We start from the raw sequence: 21930 nt of genomic DNA on the forward strand, positions 1-21930 counted from the left end.
ACGGTGATCCTCTTGGTCCATGGGAGTCTGGCAAGGATGGGGGAGCAGATGGTCACAATAACACAGTGAGGTTATAGGAAAACTGTCTCTGCTGGGGGCACATTTTTCTCCGATGCACAAGGATGACTGCATCTTGTCACAGCTGAAGAAGGAGTTAGATGAGGATCCAACTGGCCTCCCTTGCAGGTCACACACCCCTTTATCCTCCCAAACCTTTAACATCCTCTCTGAGTCTTTGTATCTCTTCCCACTTGTCTCTTTGGATGGGTGCTGCAGCAGCTCAGTGCTCTGATTCCTGTGGAGTCAGGAGGTGCAGAATGCAGACAGGATGGCTCCCCTGGGGGCTGGAAAGTCTCTCTCCTTCTCTAATTGTTTCTGACGTTTCACCTGACACATCCTGAGTGAGCACATCACCCCTGCTTCTGGGGGGTGATAAAATATTTGGATCTCTGAACATGTAGCTGTGTTCTTTGTCGACAAGAGATCAAAGATGTCAGAACTTTAAAAAAAAAAACCACAAAAAAGAAAGACTGAAAACCAAAATAAATGACAGAAATAGAGAAGAAAGTCAAATAGAAATAGGAATGATGGCCTGGAGACAGGTGGACAGATGCCTAGCAAACCAGATAGACAGACGGCTGTGGCAGAAAGACAGCATTCTCCTTGCTGTCCTTGGGCTGTAATTATCAGCTATTTAGGCACTAAGCCCAGGCAAACCAGTTATTATCAGTATTCAGCAGCTCTGAGGTGAAGCCCAAACCAATTAATGCCCTTTGAGATCTCAGGACCAACTACAATGAGCACTGATTTTAAGCAGAGTGTTTGTGGGGAGGGAGGGATTAGGACTTTTTCATTACATAAGAAAGGGGGGGAGGGGGAATCTCTTAATGAGCAAAACAAGAATGAACAGCAAGAGAGCTAGAACCTACACACAGGAAGTGACTGTTGATCACATCTTCTCTGCAAGCAACCCTTTTTCTTAAAAGGAGAAATTGCTGTCTAAACTCATTGAGTTCTGAGAAAGCAGAATGCTCAGAAATACATCATGAGGAGAGCAGAAAAAAACATGGTCTGTGAAAGGCAGAAGCACCTCACTCCTGTTATTTTCATTTGGTCTGATGTAGCTGTAGCATCTGAAAAGGTGACAAGACTCATACTATGGGATAGAGGGAAAGAAAGGAGGGATGTACACTTTCCTGGATGGAGGGCTGAAGTCCATAAGCAGGACTGGCTTCTCCTTGCTATTTATATTTTGCCATGACTAGAAAACCATCCTCCTCCTGATTGAATCCTGTAGTGATAAAAGACACTTGGTGAGGCATTACCTCACCAAGATTCTGGCCTCTTAGGTTTTTCAAAGAAATACAGAAGAGTATCCTAAAGGAAGCCTTGCAAAGAAACTTTCAAAGACTTTGTAGTGTGCATATTTTAGCATGACCAGCAATATCTGTGCAGTTGCTATATACACACACAGAGGTAGGTGGTGGCTCAATAGCTGGTGCTGGGCACTCCTGAGTCAGAAACCTTGAGAAAATGTGAGGTCGCAGGAACAAGAAATTCTGTTTGTCAAGACAACCAGAAGTGTAGATTTTTTCCTGATCCTGAATGGCTGCTTGCTGCTCTTTGGTCAGAAAATGAAGTGTGAGTAACTGAGAACTTGGTGGAGTTATGTTGGGATATTTTCCTCTAGATCTTAAGCATGCTTGGGGATGAAGAGCAGAGCCAGCAGTTTATTACTAAGGATGCACAAATTAATAGTGTATTTTGGTGCTTCTAATTAGCCCCTCAAGCACAGCACAGAACCTGCTTGGAAAACCCAAGCTTGTAAATTGCTGCTTTGCTGTGAATCCTGTTCTAATAGCGAGAAGAAAGTGTTTTGAAGAATGCACATATGTGAAATAGCTGTTAATCCTCCTTAAAACTTTTTTTTTTTTTTATGTGCTCTTGGAAAACACCTTCCATTATACTTTGAGCTGTATTTCTTCTATAAACTTGCTCTTCAAAAATTTCAAGTACAGGAACAGCTGGCACACAGAGTGGTAGGGGAAAGGGAAAAGAGACAAGAGAGAAAATCCATTTTCCTGGACCCTGAAGAGATTGAAAAGTGAGAAAATCTGGTTGAGTGAGAGAGAGCTGGTTGCCACAGCTGTGGTGAAGGAGGCTCTTTCATCCCACAGTGGTGAAGCTGTGCAGAGAAGGGCCTCGTGATAGCAGATGTTGTGGGGCAAAAAAACAACAAGGAAAATACTTCTTTCACCAAAGCAAATTTCAAAAGTTCTTCCACCAATGGAAGTAAAGCAGCCATGACCAGGAGGTCTACTTCTGGTTTGTGGCAGCTCCCATTTGGCTCAAGAAGCAGTAATTAAGGTAAATGTTTGAGTTCTCTGATCACTTATTTATTTGTTCAACCTGCAGGTTTTTTTGAGGGCTCACAGTCTTGAAGCAGAGCTTTAGAGCTGACTCAGGGAATGATGCTGAGATTTGTTTTCCTTGTAGATCTGACAGCATCACTAAGGACCAAGTGAACAGTGGGGAGCAGTGGAGGCACCCTGTTCCTTCCACCAGGCTAGGATCAGAGCTGCTCTCTGTGCTGCACAGCCACTTGTCAGAAACCCAAAGGCTCTTTGCTACACAAATGGTTGGAGGTGCTTGAAAATGGAGTGTGTTCTCTCACTGCTTTAATCTTTATTTCATTATTTTGATTTTACCAAGTCCAATGCTTTTTTCCCAGGTATTTTGAACGCGGCTAGAAATTCATAGGGTTTGATTGCTTTTTTTCTCTTTTACTTTAGATCCTGGCATGGCATCACTATACCAACTGAGATTTATTAGGTCATGCTGTTGCCTGACCAGTAATACAGCCCAATGTGTTTGCTTGAGACTATTCTTCCATTAAACAGAGCCCCTGCCCTTCCCAGCAGGTGCATATGGGTGCTTTATTTCTTCCTTTGAAGCCCCTGCTTCAGTCATTTTGGAAGACGATAGTGTGACAAGGTGACAGTTGGCTTTTTCTGATATAATAGTTTCTGCAGTCACTCCATTGGGTTTTAGTCTGGTGATGAGAGAGCTTTTTAAAAAAATACGTATTTAAATGTCAGAGAAGACCTGTGTAAGATGTTTGGAAATGTCATGTCCCCCGGATGCCTAGGTAGATTTTAATAAACAGAGGTGAGGCTTTTCTGGGGTAATTCCATGTAGCTTTGTACTGAGTCTGCTATGTGAGGAGATGGGATTTGGAAAGTTTATTGAGTGTGTGGGAATGCTTATGTGGTACAGACATGATAAATGAAGCTGGTAGATTGTGTCTCTTCTATCAACTTTGTGTCTTGATTTATGGAGCTTTCCGTGTTTAAGGGCTCCACAGCACTGTAATTCCAGATCATGCAGGATTTGCCTACTTTGGGACTCAATCCAAAACTCTTCCCATGTATACTGAAAAGCTTGATATCTTTTGGAGCAGATATTCTTATTTTTTCATTGTTCTGCAAGAAAATGGAGGGAAATGTGTGGTGTTGCTGGGAAAAAAACCCCAAACAAAAAAAAAACCAAACACAAACCCCAAAACACAAAAGAAAGAAAAGCAAGTTAGGAATGTGTCTCTATTCAGTGGGCTCAGTAATGATTTTGGGTGCTGACTCTCCTGGCAGTTTGATATAATTTTTTCCCCAGCCTGCCCCTCTCTAGCTTTGTTTGGAGGGGGGGAATGGGGGCTCCCAGTAACAACTCTTGGAGCTCCAGTCTGCTCACTATCCCTCCCTAACTCTCTCCCTTCTCCCCTCTACCTCCTCCCCTCTAGCTCTGCCTCTTTGTGCTGCATGTTCCCTTTTCAAAAAGTAATTTCATGGCTCATGCGCTTAAGATTCCATCAGAAAGTCGAGTCTTTGATCAGGCAGACAGACGCCCTGCTGGGATTTCATTGGCAAATCACAATTCCCTTAATTAAGACTATGTGTCTTTATATCACTAAACTGATTCCAGCTGGGTCCCTGCTCGTTTTACATCCAGATTTACCTAGACTATGGATTCTCACCCCCCGTGACTCTGGAGGAACAAAAACCATTTAAAGACTTTTCGTTACTAGTCTTTTTCCCCAGCTGCTTCTCCCCACTGGTACAGCAGCCGGTGTGGGCTCGGAACTAAACCTTTCCCTCAGTCTTGTTTGCACTCTCTTCCCAATCAGGAGATATGGTTTTGTGAGGGATTTGCTCTGTTTCTTTCCAGTGCTTGGAAACTGGGAATCAGCAGTAGAAAGAAAATTGAACTTGCCTGATGCTGCTAATTCTTTTTTTTTTTTTTCAAGAAGCCAGAAGTTTTTACTGAGAGTCAGGAAGATGCTAAAATTCAGCATAATTTTCTCCTCCTTCCCATCTTTCCTTAGCTGTCCATTAAAGGTGCAGCAGGTTAAGAATACTCGCTTATGGTAATCACAGGTCCTGTGTGGGAGAGACTTTGGTGACATTTCTGCTGTGCTGGGTTTGCTTGCTGTATTAGTCATGCTAAGGCGAGCATTTCTCTGGAGACAAAATAGACAGTCCTGCCTACAAGGTGTGTGGTCTGCTCTGGCCAAGGAAATAATGCTCTGGGGGGAGCTTCAACAGACAGTGTTTTTCCACCAGTCATCTGCATTTTCCCTTCCTCCTTTTTTAATTTCCTGTCTCCCCTGAGTGGTGCCCTGACACCTTCTCCAGGGAGAGGAAACTTCCATAGCAACCTGCTAATGGCCCTGCTTATAGGGGTGGCAGCTGGCATGGCTGCACCCAGCCTCTGACCCAGAGCCTGTCTGGGGAGGATTGAAGGAGATTCAGAGTTGGGGCTTCTCAGTGCACTGTGCCCGGTGGTACAACTGTGTTTGTCGTGTGCCAGAGAGAGAAGTCTGGCTCCTCCGGGGCAAATCCCTTAGGCTTTTTCAGAATCACCTGTGGGGGCAGGAGATGGATTGCAAAACATGCTCACAGCTTGGGAAATGTCCCCATAAATGTGTTTGCATGTGGGTGCAGTCAGACTCTGCCCTAAATGTGGGGAATGGCTGTCCCTGGGTGGAGCCCTCGAGATGCACCCCCCTGGGTTCTGAGCATCTCTACAAGTGACAGCTCTGTGGCCAGGAAACCTGGCTGCTGGCTCAACAGTGGCACGTGGGAGGCCGTTGGCTGCTTATGCAGTCATGTTTAAAATTAACAGCCAGCAAGCAGGGTAGCTTTAATGGCCAGCAAACCCTGACCTGGCAATTCTAAATCTGAGCCGCCCTCTTAATAAATGAATCCAGAGTCTAGACTCAGGACACATCCTCTTCCACAGACTGATGCATCTTCTAATTTATCATGTGGAATTCTTTGCTTGAAAATGCCTACTTAATGATGTGCCTGCAGAGCTTCAAACCTTGTCCTGTAAATGGAGTGACTTTGTTTGGGCCAGAGCAGAGCTTGACTTTAAAGGAGCTTCATTTTAAGGGCATGGCGCATTTCCCACTGTTACTCCCAGCAAGATGAGTTTCTGGTTCAGTCAAAAAGGCTCCTGCCTGAGCTAAACCTTATTTTGCTCTTCACATGATAATAAAAACGTTCACTGAAAACATTAATAGGACTTTGCACTTAGATGGGTTTTTTATTTGAGGGTTCCAAAGATCTTTTTAATAAGAATTGCTGATTATGCTCCATGGTAAAACCAGATTAGATCAAAAGGGGTTGAGAATCTCTGTTTTGTTTGAGAGACAGAACAAACCTATCCCAAATGTACAGATTGTACATTCTGTGAGTAGAAAATGAATTTTATGTGCTTTATAAATAACTTGATAATTAATTTTTTGTTAAAGTTAATTAAAAATCTCATACTTCATAGAATGTTAATATCTAAGTTTATCTTTGTCCTGTCCCAGATCATCTTAATGGAACAATAGAGACACATTAAACTTATAGTTTATATATAGTTAAAATTAATTGAAATCTTGCTCATAGGCTCTTTGTAAAGAAATTAGGATGTAATTAAGTTAAGTTGTTAATGATGTCTAGATGCTGTGATGATCAGGGTCTGTGCCAGACTTGGGTCACTTGGATTTGCAGACAAAGGAGGCCCAGCTGTTGCTGTGTTTCCTTTGTGGCTCATTGAACATGCCAGGACAACGGTCTGCAGGCACTTGCTGGCACTGGGGATGTCCTTTCCCTGAAGGAGAAGATCCCATTGGCAGGAATATGCCAGGACCCAGAAAACCAGCATGCCTTGGGGATGGCTCCCTGTGGCTGGAGCACTGCACTGAGACTCATCTGAGCATCCTCTGCTCCCCTTGTTGAGTGAGAGCCTCATATGTAGGGCCCTAGATAAAAACTCTGCTCAAAGGTCAAAAGCCAAAGTCACAAGTGTGGTTTGGGTGTGTGACACTACAGGAACACAGTGAACATGTCCTTTAAAAAGTTAAATTAGGAGTAGCAATATAAAGTTAGTACTTCAGGACATCAAGCCCTTAGAAATATCACAAGGTAAGATTCTCTTGGGCTTTCTTATGCCTCACTAGGTGTGATTAAAAAAAAAAGAAAAGAAAACACAGTAAAAAAATTGCTAAGCAAAGCATCAAGTGTTGATACAGTTAAGAGTATCAGTAACTTAGCAATAAAAAATAGTAGAGGACAATATCTAATGCACAAATTCCGGATATTCATAGCTGGCTTCATATATAAGAGAAAGCACCTGCATTGAGATAAGAAATGCAGAGATAAGGTACCCAAACTGTCTTAACTTAGCCCTGGAGAGATACCACAAAGGGAGGAAGTGGAAAATCAATGATAATGCATTTTACCAACAATTTAAATCCCATCTGGGACTATAGAGACTGATGTCATTCTTGTCCACACTGAACCATAATCATTGCATCTGTCCACTGACTTCCCTAATATTTTTTTTGACCTGATAAGGAATCTAATACCTGACTACAGCTTTTCACATGTCTTGAAAGTCACAGGGAGGGTGTTAAGATGTGTCAGCCTTGTGAGAGAGAGAAAGGAGATGGGAGAAAATTATAGGGGAATGTTAGGAAGGAAAGGGAGGTGTGTGTGTGTGTGTGTTAAGAAAGGAGAAGCGAAAGACAATGCAAAATGAAGACAAGCAGACAAGGGCAGGTTGGGAAAAGGATGGATTTGCATGAGAGATGGGGATGAGGAACACAGATAGAAGGGAAGGTGGGGAGATGGCTGGAGGGAAAGGTTGGCAGCTATAGAGGGAAGGGTTACATTTTCTTAAAACACAGATATTGTCATGCATTGGACTTGTATCTTGGCTTTCTGGACAGACAGGTCTCAGTTAAAGGAAAAGGGAATGGGGTTTTGGACCTTGATAAAATGCATCTCGTCTTTTGGTGCCTGAGCATTTGGCAGAATAGGTCATTTTAAGGTGCAGGTCATTGTTGTCTGAGGCACAACTGTCTGCCTTGTGCTGTACTGCTAATTGCCAAGGGGAAAAGGGAGGTAAATCCTGCCTGTAGCCTGGTGCAGTGCAGTAGAAATGAATTCTGGTCCCAGTGTGCACAGCTTCCTGAAACAGTTTGAGTTTTCTGGGTTTTTTTTTCTTATTGCACATACATGATCACCACACAAGCAGGAAGAAAGCTCTTCTTTCCCAATCAAAAGCTGTTTTTTCCACCTCTCACAAGAGTGTTTACTATGTCTGCTGCTCTGTACCGGGTTGAGGCATGTGTTTTGATGTGCAAACATAGCAGAGCTGCCTTCAATCTTTTCTTTTCCTTTCAGCATCTCATACTGCATGATGAGATCAAAGAGGTTAAGTGAATTAGGGATCTCCTAAACACAGCTTTTTGGAAATGTGTGACTGCGAGCAATGCACAGTGGGACCTTCCCTCCATTTGTTCCCCCTCCTTCACATATGTACCCACCAAAACTTCAAATGCTCTATCAGATCTAGGGAGACCCATTAGGAACTGAGCAAATCAGCCAATGCACATGAACCATGACGCTTCTTAAAAGTGAGAAAATGTGCTCCAAGGATTTCAGATCCCAAATCAGTTGAGTCACTCATGTGGAGGCACAAAAGTGGAACCATATGCCATCTCAAAAACAAAATATTTGAGAATCAGTTCTGGTTTTACCACCGCTGTCAAAGCTTGGCTTCCCAGTTTAGCTTTCTCCTTCCTGCCAGGGATATTATTAGCCCTCTGCCACTGCTCAGGTGCTGCACTGATGGACAGGGCTATTGAAATAAAAAGCTTTCTGGCTGGAAAGGCAAAGTGAATAAAACAGCGTGGTGGCAGGGCTGCAGGTGGCTTTTAAAAGTTTTTCAGCAAAATGAACAACAGTTTATTTTGGAGCAGCCAATAGAGTTTTGGCTGAATTGAGCTGCTTTGATTGTCTTAACATTTTTGAATCTTTTTTTTCTTTTAAATGTAAGTGCAATTTTTAAAAAGGCTGTTTGAAATGAAAAGTCAGAAGCTTTATTATAAGAAAATGTCCATATGAGACCTTTTGGATTTTTTATATGGAGTATATCAACATTTTTAAGTGATACTTAACTTTCCCTCTTTTGTGACATCTCAAAAACAGTAGAAAGGCAGAATCTAGCAGGTAACTGCACAGACATGTGTCACTGCTTTTGGAGTGCTCTGCTGAAGGAGATGTGAGGCTGTCCCTCAGAGAGGACAGCACCCAGCCAGGCCCACGTGTCCACATGCAGCACCACAGCCCCTGGGCATTGTGAAGAAATTGCCAGGGTAGTTTTCCAGTCAGCTTCCAACTTGTGTCAAAAACCTTGCTGATCTACATCAGAATCACAGACTTGGCCTTTAAAGTGAACTTATGAGGCAAGTCATATAGTGTGATGAATTTCTGACTTTGGAGTGCAGCACCAGATCATCACCCAGTGAAAGAGACAGGACAATTGTGCCTTCCCCCCCAAAAAAAGAGTCCCTGAGATGGAGATGTTGCAATGCCATGCATCCTACATTGGTCTTTCTAACTCAGAAGCTTACTAAGGCTCTCTTCTGGAGAATAGAAATTAAATGTGTTTTATGGAGCAGGTTTTAATCACTTATCTATCTGGTCATTTCAATATGGTTTTGAGCAATTGAACTTTATGTGGAGCTTATTGGAATTGCTCTGGATTTCCACTAAGCCAAGGATCTGACTAATATAGGGATATTTCTTTTTTTCACAGTAAAACTAGAAGCTGTCTCATGGCATGTTCTTCTAGCTCATTGAGTGGTTTTGTGAAACTGCTGTCAAACATGGTATTTATTAGGGTTGTGCACAAATACCTAATGTCGTGAACACACTGCATACATACATTAATGTCACATTCAGGTGGCAAAACATTTATAACTGTCACCACTTCCCCTGTCTGTCCTCCTGCCTGTCTCCAAACACATAATCAGCCCTGCTCCTGGCTGATTGATGAGGCAGGTGGGGGATGGTCACGTTTGTCCTCACGTTCCTGTGCATTCTGCAGACTTCAGAGACAGAGGTGCACAGGGACTTTTGATTTCAGGAGTGTTGAGTATATGACAACAAGAATAATCCACCATTTAGGATGATAGTTGAAAAATGCATGGTATGAAGGAACACCACCAGGGTCTCTCGGTGTTGTGAGGGAATTGTTTGTTGGGCTTAGGTGATCTTGGATAATTTGCTAGAATATATACTGCTATCCTCAGGAATTTGGGCCCTTCCATTCTGTTTGCCATGCAAATATCAGTCCCTTCAGAGACCTCAAGCCACATCTCATGGTCTCACACCACTCTGTCAGACTGAGTCAGAGTGCTGCCCACAGGACCCTGCAGCATTAGCAGCATTCACTGTTCTCCTTAGCAAAGATCAAGGGGTGCTCTCCATGAAAAGGTAACAGGTCCTGTGAGACATACAGCTCCAAGATTGTTCAGTCTCCTACCCTGTCAGTCAGTGCATGGAGGCTGTTTAGACTGGACAATTTCCATTAGCGTGAGGTAATTTCTCAGAAAATCTCCCACGGTTGCCCAAGTTTGGTGTGGGCTTGTGAAATTATATCAGCAGCAGGACTGCTGATATGAGCCAAAGAAAAATCTGCTGCTAATCAGTGCCCCCAGTGCTGCTGCCATCAGGGAAGCCTGTGTGAGGACAGGTCTTCCTGAAAAAGGATGAATAGCAGCTTGGGAAGTCAGAGAAGGAAATGAGCCCCCAGAGGGCTCTCTGGGGAGCGGGAGCTGAGACAGGGAGGCGCTCTGCAAAACTGAAAACCAGCTGACTTTAGGAGAAAGCTTTGGCTAAGCACCAGCAGGCTGTTCTGTGCCAGTGGCATTGCTAGGACAAGGGGTCACTCTTTCCCATGCCATGTGTGGACACCCTACCTGCTTGCAGTGCTTTGGCCAAATAATGACTAAGTTCCCACTTTTTTTTTAATTTCATGAGGCAGATGGTCTCACATGCTAAGTTGGATCCTACCATCTATTTTAGGTGAAGGAATGTGTTACCAGAATCAGTCATAGCTATGCATACTGGCTTTGGAAGCAGATCCATGCTGTTTCCTGAAGTCTGACAGGTAAATGGCTTCAAATCAAGCTCACTATAGTGAAATCCAGCATGCTCTCTTGTCACAACTGCTGGCCACTCTGCACTTCTGACCTCCATCATCCTCCCAATTCCATCAGGTGTAACCCCACACAAATATCATGCTGGGAGCAATCACCTGTGTCCTGCAGCCGCATCAAACACCCACATGTGCCCCAGCCTTGGTCACAGTCCCCTGCCTATCAAGTGGCATTTCTTTGAAAAGGTCTTAGAGTTCACATTCCCCATGAGCATGGTTAATACAGTGGTCCAGCAGCTGCCCTGCAGTTATTTCTTCAACACAAAAATGCTTTAGGGAAAATGTTTTGAAAAGAGTCTATCTGATACTTTCAGCAGGCTTACTGTCCTCAGCCCGTGCAAAGACTCAGCTTTCTGAAGTTGTGTTTTCAGTGTCAGCCCACCTCCACCAGCTGGCCAATGGATCCCACTGCTCTTGCTTCAGGAGTATTTTAAGGTTTTTTTAGAGCTCCTCTGGGCTCCACATTTGGCTCTGTGTTTCTGAATATGGAAAGAGCATGCTCCATTTCCTCTCAGTTGCAAGCTGCTGTATGCTTGTGTAGACTCTTGTGATGCCTCTCAGACTGGTGTTCCAAGAAGACCCACATTGTCCTAAAGAAAATTCAATAAACTATTATCTTTTAGTGGTAATTTTGCATCTCTGGTTAGCCATGTACATCAGCTATACCATTACAACACATGACTATTTACATACACAAATGCAGCAAACACACCTTCACATTTTCCACCAAGGGCATCAGTGCACCATCATAAAGGCCATAGTCCTCTAATTTCAGGAAAAAAGTTATTTCAGTGTGGCTGAAATGGGAATCAGAAGGAAGTGGGCTGATTACAGCACCACTTCACCTCCTATCAGTAACTGCCTGGCAGCAGAAACTGGACCTGTTCAGCTGAAAGATTGGCTCTCCTACTTGGGGGTTAATTAACCACCTGAATGAACTGCTCAGTGCAACATTCTTCTTTTCTTCATCTTGTCACATGATGATTGGACCTCTTTCTGGAAGTTATTTTTTAGCCAAAAATTATGAGATTTGATATATGTAATTTGAAGAAGATGGGTTGTGATACAGGCACCAAGTATCTGACTCAGTCTGTCAACTGTCAGTGATTTATGCAGGGCTACTTTGAAAAGTAAATTCAAAGACACCCCACAAAACAGTGTTGGAAAATAGTTGTTTCCCTACAGCTGATCACATCAGTGGAAATGTTGAAGATTCCTTGTTAGAGCAGCTGCTGAGTCCTGTGATATCTGATGTTAACCAGATAGTTTGTACAGATTGAAGCCCATGTCCCATTTCCCTTCTGCTAGGAAAGACTTCTAAATTTGCCATGTGAGAAGAATTTATTGGGAGGCATCTCAAGCTAGACTGGGCTTAATAGGTGCCTAAGGCTTTTTTTCCAAGCACATATTTGCTGGGGTACTCCAGCTGTGGATGTGCTTTTCCTTTTTGCTGTGTGTAACATCTGTGCAGTGGGCTTTTGTTTGGCTCTTTGGTGGTTTTCTTCTCCTTCCCCCAAGCTGCTTTGGCTGCTTACCCAGCTTTTTACCAAATTGCAAATTTATTTTCCTTCTGCTTTTGGCAGGCCCATATGTGGAACTGTCAAAATGTCACTGGCATCAGTTGTGAAAGGTTAGTGCCACATTATAGTCAGTGAGCTTATTAACACAGAAATGATTGGGTTTTGGAGAGGGGCAGGGAAGGACAAATGGGAATCCATTTTCCAGACACCTGCTTTTTCTACGAAACATTTCTTCTTGTCATATATATATTTTCAGAAAGTGGTTGCCATCTACATAGGAGAAAAATCAGCTGGAGACCCATGAAGAATAAGGCTGGTTTTTGTGAAATTCCAGCAACCTAGGCAACAGAGATGGAGAGGCAATGGGGGCAAACTGGCCAAATTTGAGTGTTGAGTGTTAACAAGTGTTTATTTTCACCAGTCCAGTGACTAGAGACTAGATCATACTGCAAAAATTGGGTCTGATGAAAACCCAGTGTCAAAGTGGGGAATTATGGGTTCTTTGCTCCATGATACCGGCTTGGCCCCATAAGAGTTGTGATTTCCAGTTGCTCTCCCCTCGTTTATAGGTACCTGTATTTAGGTGAGAGCTACTGTTTTGCTTATTTACAACTTTGTGCTTTTTTTGGATTTAATCAGAATAAGTTCCAAATTACCATTGAAAAAAGTCCCACACTGCAGTTTTTATCTGTCCAAGGCCTTTTTAGGGCTTCTGGGGCTACCACTGCAAAGAACCTAGCTGGCAGTTTTTAATGTATTAATCTTCAAAATGACCTACTGAGGTGAGATTTTTCTGGTTTGCGAACTGAGACGCAGAAAGCCTGACTTTCTGTGGTTTTTGAGGAGGTGTGTGTCCCTGTTTTCTAGACAGTGTCCTGAAGCCAGAGTGGTGACTAAAAAACCTGCAGAAAGTTTGATTCTGCAGCTGGGAATGGGGAGGTGGTGACCTGCCCAGTGAGATGGGCACTGTGGTGGGAGCTGGCACCCTGGTCATGGGTGCCATGTCTCCAGGACCAGGCAGGACCGACCCCTCTTGCCCTGACCCTGGTAGCAGGTTGGACTGCCTCCTGCAGGCTCCAGCAGCTTTCCTGGAGAAAATCTGAGATCAGAATCAGGGGTTTGGTCAATCAAGCAACCATCCCCCACCCCTGCTTTGTGCCAAGCAGAATTTTAATGTACTTCCAATTTCTCTTTTTAGCACACACAAAGAAAAAAGAAAAAAATTAATAATCATCTATAAGAGAAGTTCTTTTCAGACAAATGGGAAAGCATTCAATGCTGATATATATTTTTCTCCACATTTAAATGGTATCTATTTAAATGCAGATTTTCTGGTTTCATATGTGGAACTTGGAAGAAACGCCTTTCAATTTAAATGTTAATAGAAGAGTAAACTTCAAAATCAAAATTTCTCCATAAGGGACAGTGTTTTTTCACAGGTCTTTCTCTACTTCTTCCCTCTTTCTCTTCCATCCTCCTTCCTTTCTTCCTACACCTCAGCCCAGCCTCACTTGCATTAAATAGTCTTTTTGAAAACAAGAATACATCTTTCAGAGTTGCTGAATGAAAATGTTTAATGCTAGGATCTGTGGAATGAGTGTGTTTGAGCAGAGGCCTGGGGCACTGATAAAGCAGAGATACCATCCCTCCACCTCCAGCCTTGTTCATGCTGGCCATTATTAAGCATGTTGCTCTGAATGCTTTGTGCTGGGATTATGCTCAGGCTTGTGCAGTGGTTGGGGCAGGGGATGAAAAGAAAGGAAAACCTTTTAGCATAATATTTTAGTTGCTCCTGATTGTGAGCAAAGTTTTGGTGCTGGGGCAGGCAGTAGAGGAAGGGAGTCAAATGCAGAGGGAAATAGATAAAACAAAGGTGCTGTTACCAAGTCTCTCTCTTTCTGTATTACACCTCCTGCTCCTCCTGTGCTCCATTGCTGCACGTCTCCAACTTCATTTATCTTTGGGAGAAGCTTTGGGTGAATCTGCTTTTTACAAAAAGCACTTAACACTCTGACTGATACTGGAGTTCTACATACAACTATGAGTTTTGCTTCTTGTCACACTCCATTTCTCATTTTAAGGTTTTCTTTAATTTTTCTCATCACTCTTCAATTATCCATCTGTTTTTGTCAACTCTTCTTTCCTCACTGAAAGAAAGGAAGTTGTTCTGGTTTTTCTTTTGCATCTTTCTGGCCCTGATGAACCTTATCCACCTTTGCAAGAAGTGGTTCAAGAGATAATAACTGAAGATTAAATCTTAATAAAATTCCATGTGATTAGTGGATATGTTGATACTGTGATGGTGACCAGCATATAAAAAGCAGACTGTAACAGGGCAGAGTCTGCTCACAGCAGAAGGGCAATTCTGTAAACTAAATAAAGTAACTAATATATACAATAGGGCTTTCTTTATCCAGATTATTTTCATACAAATGCTACTGTATTTCATTACTATCTGAATACTTATGAAGAAAAAGTGGTAAACTGGCTTCCATGGCCCCCCTGGGAGACAGGAGAAAGTCTGATTTTCAGAGGAAATCTTTGGAGGGCCCAACCCTCCCACTGATTTCAGGGAAAGCAGAGCTCACAGGTCTCTTCACTGATGCTCAGTTCCTTGCCCCTAAGGCATCTCTAGGTGCCTGTGACAGCCTGGCAGCAGGGCTGTGGGGTGAAGCTGGCCCTGGTGCCCGGCTCTGCATCGCCTCCTGTGCACTGTACCCTGTGAAAGCACACATGGAGTATTCAGCACTTCTCACCAGCACTGAGAGCGCTTTACAGGGAAGGGAGTCACCATTGCCCTGAACCCAGAGCCCATCACAGATTTCTTCCAGACCATTGGAGAATGCAGGGAAACTTCCATTTAGAAATGGGCTTTCCACCTGGCCTCTCCCACCACCCCCAGGAGTGGAGGTGCTGGGAGCAGGGAGACAGCACTTCACATTCTCCAGGAAGGATCCCTCTGGTCAGGCTACTGTGATGCTGAGGGACTGTGCTGTCCTTCCTCCCCAGCAAGATCATATTGTGCTGTGGTGGCTCCAGGTAGAAGTCACTTCCAATAAGAGATGACCAGAATAAAGAAGTATGTATTACCTGAGCTTTTCAAAAGTACAGGATGGAAGAAAAATGAAAAAGGCACAGCTTTGATGTCATAAAGTCCCAAAGCCCTCACTGAAATTGAGCAGAAGCCTACTTCAAATGCCTCAGATTTTTCAACACCTGCATAATCCATGGAAGCTATGTAATGAAAAGCTTCTTAGCTTGGTCACAACTGAGAAATGTTTGCTTTGTGTGGCCTCACCTAGCAGGAGCAGGAAGGATTAAAGTTATGAATATGAAGAAGAGTGGCCAAAATTGCAGGTGAGTGCCTCAGACTTCCCTGTTTCTGTGGAGAGAGGGAAAAGTGGGATGAGAAAGTTGACTGGGCAAATTCCAAGTGTACTCTGCTGGGACCAAAGCTTGGAAATATTCCTAGATGATCATATATTGCAGAGCTGAACTCAAGGATAGTAAATCTGAGGAGAGAAAGACTCTCCAAGATCAGCTCTTGAACATTGCTGAAGAAACGTAAATGATCAGCTTCAGGTACTTTCTGATAAAATCTCACCAGAACCAGAGAAGGAGAGGGAATGGTGTGGAGTAGGGGAGGTAGAATGGGGCATGACAGAGTAAAGTTGAGTTGAACGATGTTTTGGCATAGGCTCAGCTACTCTGCCTCACTAGATCAGGGGTGCTAAGGGCAAAGCTTTTCTTCCTACCCTGTTGTCACTCAGAGCTGAGTAGCAACACAACAGATACCAAAAATACCTTTTTTTCTTCTCTGGCCAAAGTTTCTTTTTGAGGCTAAGAGAAAGTAGGATTGGAGCAAAAGGCTGAACCATTCTATGAGATTGTATTCACAGCCATCCTTCTCCCAGAACATAAGTCTTGCACCTTCTATAGTGGAACTGCTTCAGATGTGTTAAATTCCTGCAGGACAAATGTGCCCTTTATGCACTGAACTCTCTGATATCCACGTCATAAAGTCTCTTGAAGACAAATTCATCTTTTCACCCTCACGAGATACTTCATCTCACCCTTTTCTGTGCTGTACCTGAACAATCCCTTCCTTCCTCCCTCTCTCCTTCCCTTCCCACACAAATAACAATCTCTAGTCAACAGAAGGTGATGGGATCTTGTTGCTTAGGCGAAGTTATACATGTGTGTTATAAAGGCCATTTATAACCTCTTGAGATATGAAGGCTCGCTTCATCCTTGACAGAGCTGCTTTCCCTTTTTTCGAGGGTCTTCTGCTGTTCTTTCTCTCATCTTTGAGAGAGTTGTGTTTTAGTGTATGCTTGTGATGTGCATATTTCTGAGTCTCTCTGGTGCAGATACTTACATGTCAATGTAATCTACTGTTACTTTGGTTGAAGTGGGTTGTACTCATTGAGATGGCATTAGAGTAATCTTTAAACTGAGGACTGGGTTATCACATGATTCAGTGAAAGGCACTCAGAGATTTTAACAGTCTCAGGTAGGCTAATACATATTTCTTTTCTTATCTCTTCATACCTGAAGTGCAAAGAAAAGATTAAAACCCTCACCCTCTATTTGCCAACCTCATCCAAAACATAGTTTTAAGCTCTGCAGAGAGAATAGTAAGAGCCAGAAAATGCCACTCAAAATCGCCTGCATTAACACTCCCTTGTTCATTGTACCTGGGAGCTGCTGGGCTGGCATTCAATAAAAGGCATGTCTGTCCAATTCTATCTTGCCCCTGCTGAAGTTTCAGGGTGAGATAAGAGAAGGGATTATGTTGGAGAAAGATACCTCTGTGCTGCTGATTCTTTATAAGAGAAGTAATTTAAACAAAGCTCAGTGAAATCTGGTAAATTGTGCTCTAGGGCTGTGTGCAGTTCTTGAACAACTTCCAATACATATGTTTGGAAAAGGAAGAAAAAGGAGTGATTTTGACTCTTTCTGAGTACAAATGTTCTCAATCCCTGGTAAAGACAAATCAGAGGGAATTTAGTACAGGAGGGTATAGATCACAGTGACCTGCAATGAAGGATTATGCTAAAGAATTACACCATCCCAGTCTATTTCTACTTGTGATGTTACTATATCCTGACATCTGTTCCTAGATGGGCACAGAAATAGATTTGTGATTTCCTTTTCAATTTTCCCATTTGTTGGGACACCTCAGGAAAGATCTGTGATATACCCAGAATGTCTTCTAAGCTGTTCTAGATATTCTTGATATAGGCTTCAAGGTGCTTAGTCCCTGCAGAACTTTTTCTGTTGGGAGAAGGGAGAACATGTAGGATGGACTATCTGAAATACTATTTGCATCAATATTGCACTTTCTGAGGGTCTGATAACAAACACTGTATTTTGATTTGCTAACAAACACTTGAGAACAAGCAGTGCTGAAAGCAAAAGCTGTGCTGCGTGGTTCAAGGGCTATCCAGAAATCCTGCTAATACAGGGCTATCCAGAAATCCTGCTAATACAGATTTAATTATACACTCTCCACAAAGTTTTCATGTAGCTGGGGGCATGTTGAGTATTCGTGACTTGGTTTCCCCATCTTTCAGAAGTCTCATACAATCCTTCCTGTATGTGTTGTGAGGAAAGCAGTCTCTGGCTTTTAGAAGATATTATTAAATTCTGTGGAAAGGAAGATAGATATCAACAGGAAGACTGAGCCCTTGCTTTAGAAAGATGACTTGCAATTTCAAGGAAGAGAACAGAACCTCAGAAGTCAAAAAGGCATATTGAAATTTTTAAAAAGCAAAGCTGAATCAGAACATGTTATGTTTGCAGCTGCTGGGGTGTGAAGCTTCTTCCACGATGTGATAACCAGCATGAATTACCTTATTGCTCATAACAAATACAGATGGACAGACATCAGGGTGAAAGGAAGAGCAGGGGCATTTGCAAACTGGCAGAGAGAACCTTCCTCACATGTTGCTTGGAAATAAACGAGAACCTTCCTCACATGTTGCTTGGAAATAAACGACTCTTAATCAGCTTTTCTGCCTTTCTTTATCTTCAGGAAACCTAGAGAGTTAACATTCCCAGCAGAAATCAAAAATGCTTTAAAGAAATGCATGTTGGTTTATGAGAATCTGTCTATATTTTAAGGACATTGTCTAAAATGCTAATGTGTCTCTTTTCATCATGATTCACAAAGCTTGTGGCTTTCAAATTTATCATTTCAGCTTCCAGCATGGGGCTTGAATTACTCCATTCTTTGTCCCTTCTCCAATGTTATCAGTCAAGAAGTTTGTTGTTCCCAACCTACATGAAAATGATACCCGTATTCCTTGCTTGATGATCCACGTTGCTTTTGAGTAAGGATTGAGTTCCTGCCTTCACGCAGCAGCACCTGTAGCAGTGCTAGATATGAAAATTCTCCCAAAGAGAAGATAACTCACTCATAGCTTTTAGTCAACATTAAAAAGAAAAAGAGATGAAGAAGGTGTTTCTAAAAAAAATGTGTGGAAAGATAATATTGTGTTTTCACCCCCAAGTGATGTTGGTATCTATGTCCACATAGTAAATAGTTGAAACTAGCAATCATATAGGCCAAGCATTAAAAATTAACTTCTGTATTTTAGCTTATGGAATAAGCAGTGCAATACATTCCTTACTTTCACTTCATAGCTACATTTCTAAAGGTTTGGTTTGCTAGATGGTGAAGGGGAATTGAGTGTCCCTGCAATCTGTGCACTTTGCTACAGTATGAGGACTTGGGATGGGTACCCAGGAGAGGATTAGCTGCAGGACCAGCTAGGCAGTGCTCATGAATGCACTGAGATAAGTTTGTTTGCTGTTGCAGCTTCTATTTGGCTGTATAAGATTCAACAATGCATTTTGCTGGCATAGTCACTCCTTCAGTCGATTGGTGTTATGCCATGACCCTGAGACCCTATTACTCAGAGAGGTTTTCAAAAACAGAAAGAATGTAGAGAACTATTAATTTCATAGTCTAAAAATAAATAAAAGCAATTTCAGAAAAATAAACCAAACCCAGAATGTGCTCAAATGTCATAAAGTGGTGTTACATGACAGCATGACCCTTTTTACCTTCGCAGGATGCATTCAGGAAGGGTCTTATCAGTGCCAATCAAACTCAGACAAAACCCCATCAATTTGTACTGATGAGCTATTGTTTATTTATATGCCATCCCTCCATCCTAAATTAGCAGAACAAATTTAGATATTGCCTCGAGTACACAATGCAAATCTTTGCTTTTCTTCTGTCCTTTCCATGTCGAGCACCACACCAACAAACAGTAATCATAAACAATCCCATTAATAGGGATTGAGTCTGGGGAATATAGGCTCCTATTCCTCTAAATAGCCTGAGGGTGATGATTCATTTACATCCATTAAGTACTTTTCCACAAAAGAATCACTTTGAATAGACTTGATCCCAGCACTGACCTCAGCTGCATGTGGGCACTGACAGGTGAGGAGTGCCAGGTGGATGCTGTTGGACAAGTGCAGGCTGTTATTGAAACCAATTTTACAACCCCCTTTCCCAGCACTGCTGTTTCCAAGGGCTCCCCTCAAGGGATGTTATGGCAGGACAAAAGCCAAATAGTTTTAAATAGAAAAGAAAGTTTATATTTTATTTGTTTCCGATAATCCCAGTGGATAGACTTGTGAGGAGCAGATTTGCAACTGGCCTAAGCAGTGGCAATCTTAAACTAAGATCACTGAATTGTGAGAACTAAGAGTTCACAAAGAAGTTCTATTTGGATTTTGTTGTGTTATAAAAGGAATTTCAGGCTTGGTCAGCAAAAGAGGTTGAGGGAAACAAATGTCAAAATTTGGCCTAGAAATCTTGGTCCTTCTCCTTTTAGTCTTCTATTTAATGTCAAAATTCATAGAGATTTTAGCAGGATAAACGCTATTCTTGAGTCTGGCATATATGTTGTGGGGATGCTTGTGATCCACTCTGAGGCCTATGAAAACTGGGTCCATCAGCCAGTTTTATCCATTGGGGTACATCTGAGGTATTCTGGACATCTAGCAGCTGAATAAAGTCATTTAATAGGCATGAGCTCATTTATGAGCTCATTAGAGGCAGGTTGTTTCCATTTGGACAGGCAAATGGTGTTACTTGGAGTCAGCACTCGCCAGTTAAATTGCAAGGGGTTTGTAGGGCTGACACAAAGAGCTGTGCAGCACCTTGGAGAGATGTGCTGTGCTGTTATGGAAGATGATACAGGAAACAGTAAAGATTTTATGTTTTCATTTTCAAATTGAGCCCAGGGCCTCATGGACTGAAGAAGTAGGAAGACACTTGGCCATCAAAAATGCTTACTAACACTTACTGCTTGTTTTAGAAAGCACTCTGAGAAATTCCCAAGGAACAGAGACACTGCCTGGGGGAAGTACAAGTTTCTGCAGGAAATGCATTTTTTTTTCTTGTACTAGAACTCCTTGAACATACTCAAATGTGGTGGGACAGTCACAAAACCTAAGACAAGAGTACTTTTAAGATGTGTATCTTGTTAAAAGAGCCTGGTTACTGGTGGGCTGAGGACCTGATTATCTTTATGCTGTCAGAGAGACTCCTTGGAAAATCAGAAAATACAGGAAGGAGTTACAGCTTCAAGGGAGAGGTTGTGTTCTGCAACTTGATCTTGCATACAAAGTGCTACAAGGAACGTGGACCTGAGTAAACTGACTTCAAGTCATTCTGTCCTAGCATACTGATAGACTTTGTGGACACTTAGCATTTTGGATATGAAGTTATATTAACCTCTGATGATGGTAATTTATCTCTTCACAGAATTCATTGAATTTGTGTTGTGGGTATTGCTGGTCTTTTTATCTACTGTGGGAAAAGCATAAAAAAATAACAGAAACTGAGACATAGTCAAAGGCCAGCCAAGGAGAAAAGCTGCCATAGAGACTGGTGGATGATTCACAGTCTTCAAATCTTCCTTCTCTGTCATAAGCATTCTGTTTCTTGAGGAAAAAAAAAAAAGTAAAATCATTGCTGTGCAAAAAAAAAAAAAAGTTTTAAGAAGGAAACAAATGTCTAGAGAGCTGACTTGGCTGGAATTTTCTTTGCTCATATACTCTTGATATATCAGTGCTTAAACTTTTTATGTGTGCATGAAGGGGGGACAGGGAATAATCAAATGTTAGTGAAGATGCCCCCATCTGTTTCATTATCTGAGGGTGTGAAGATGCTCTTTATCTCACATAGTCCTTGCTCTTTCAGTTGCCACGTGGTCTCACTGCCCAGATTTCACATCCAAACCAACTGTGAAGAATTTTTTTTTCCCAGCACATGCAGGAAGAGGGTTCTCAGCAGTCCCATAGTCCCATCCTTTTTGCAGAAGGCAAATATGCAACATAGCCAGGTCATTATTTAAGTATTCCTTTCATTAAGACTTGGGGGCCCTTTTCCTTTATTTATGAAATAAATGCATGTCAGCTCCTGTCACCCACATCAGATGTACTCAGTCCCCACTTGAAGAGCAAAACTGTTTTTCTCCAGTGCCCTGCTCTCTTCCTACTCTTAGTGCTCCCTGGAGCAGTCAAAAACATCCCCACCAAAAATCATCTGGCAAGGTCACCATGTGGGTACAGGAGAGGACAATGATGTGTCCTCTGTCCCAGATGTGTATCTGGAGTGCATTTAATGATGTCTGACACCAGAGTATCTGTGTGCCTTGCTGTTCTGGAGGAACTACATTTCAGTCCTACCACCCCTGGATGCCATGGCCCAACACATGGGAAGCTGTGGCCCAGAGGGGCTCAGTGACACATGGGGTGACAATTGAGGTGCATACTCTGTCATGTCTGTGCTGGTACAAAGCATAGCAACTGCTTTGCTGATCAGTTGGAG

General features: G+C 42.5%; 1 protein-coding gene across 1 annotated transcript in view; it reads left to right on the forward strand.

The window, feature by feature from the left end:
* TMEM178B (transmembrane protein 178B) overlaps window positions 1-21930 on the forward strand; it is a gene marked incomplete at both ends in the record, with an annotated part of 204968 nt that overhangs the window by 164056 nt on the left and 18982 nt on the right. The gene's annotated exons all lie outside the window — the stretch shown is intronic.

The sequence above is a fragment of the Fringilla coelebs genome (genome assembly GCF_963513975.1).
Source record: "Fringilla coelebs genome assembly, chromosome: 5".
Lineage (NCBI taxonomy): Eukaryota > Metazoa > Chordata > Aves > Passeriformes > Fringillidae > Fringilla > Fringilla coelebs.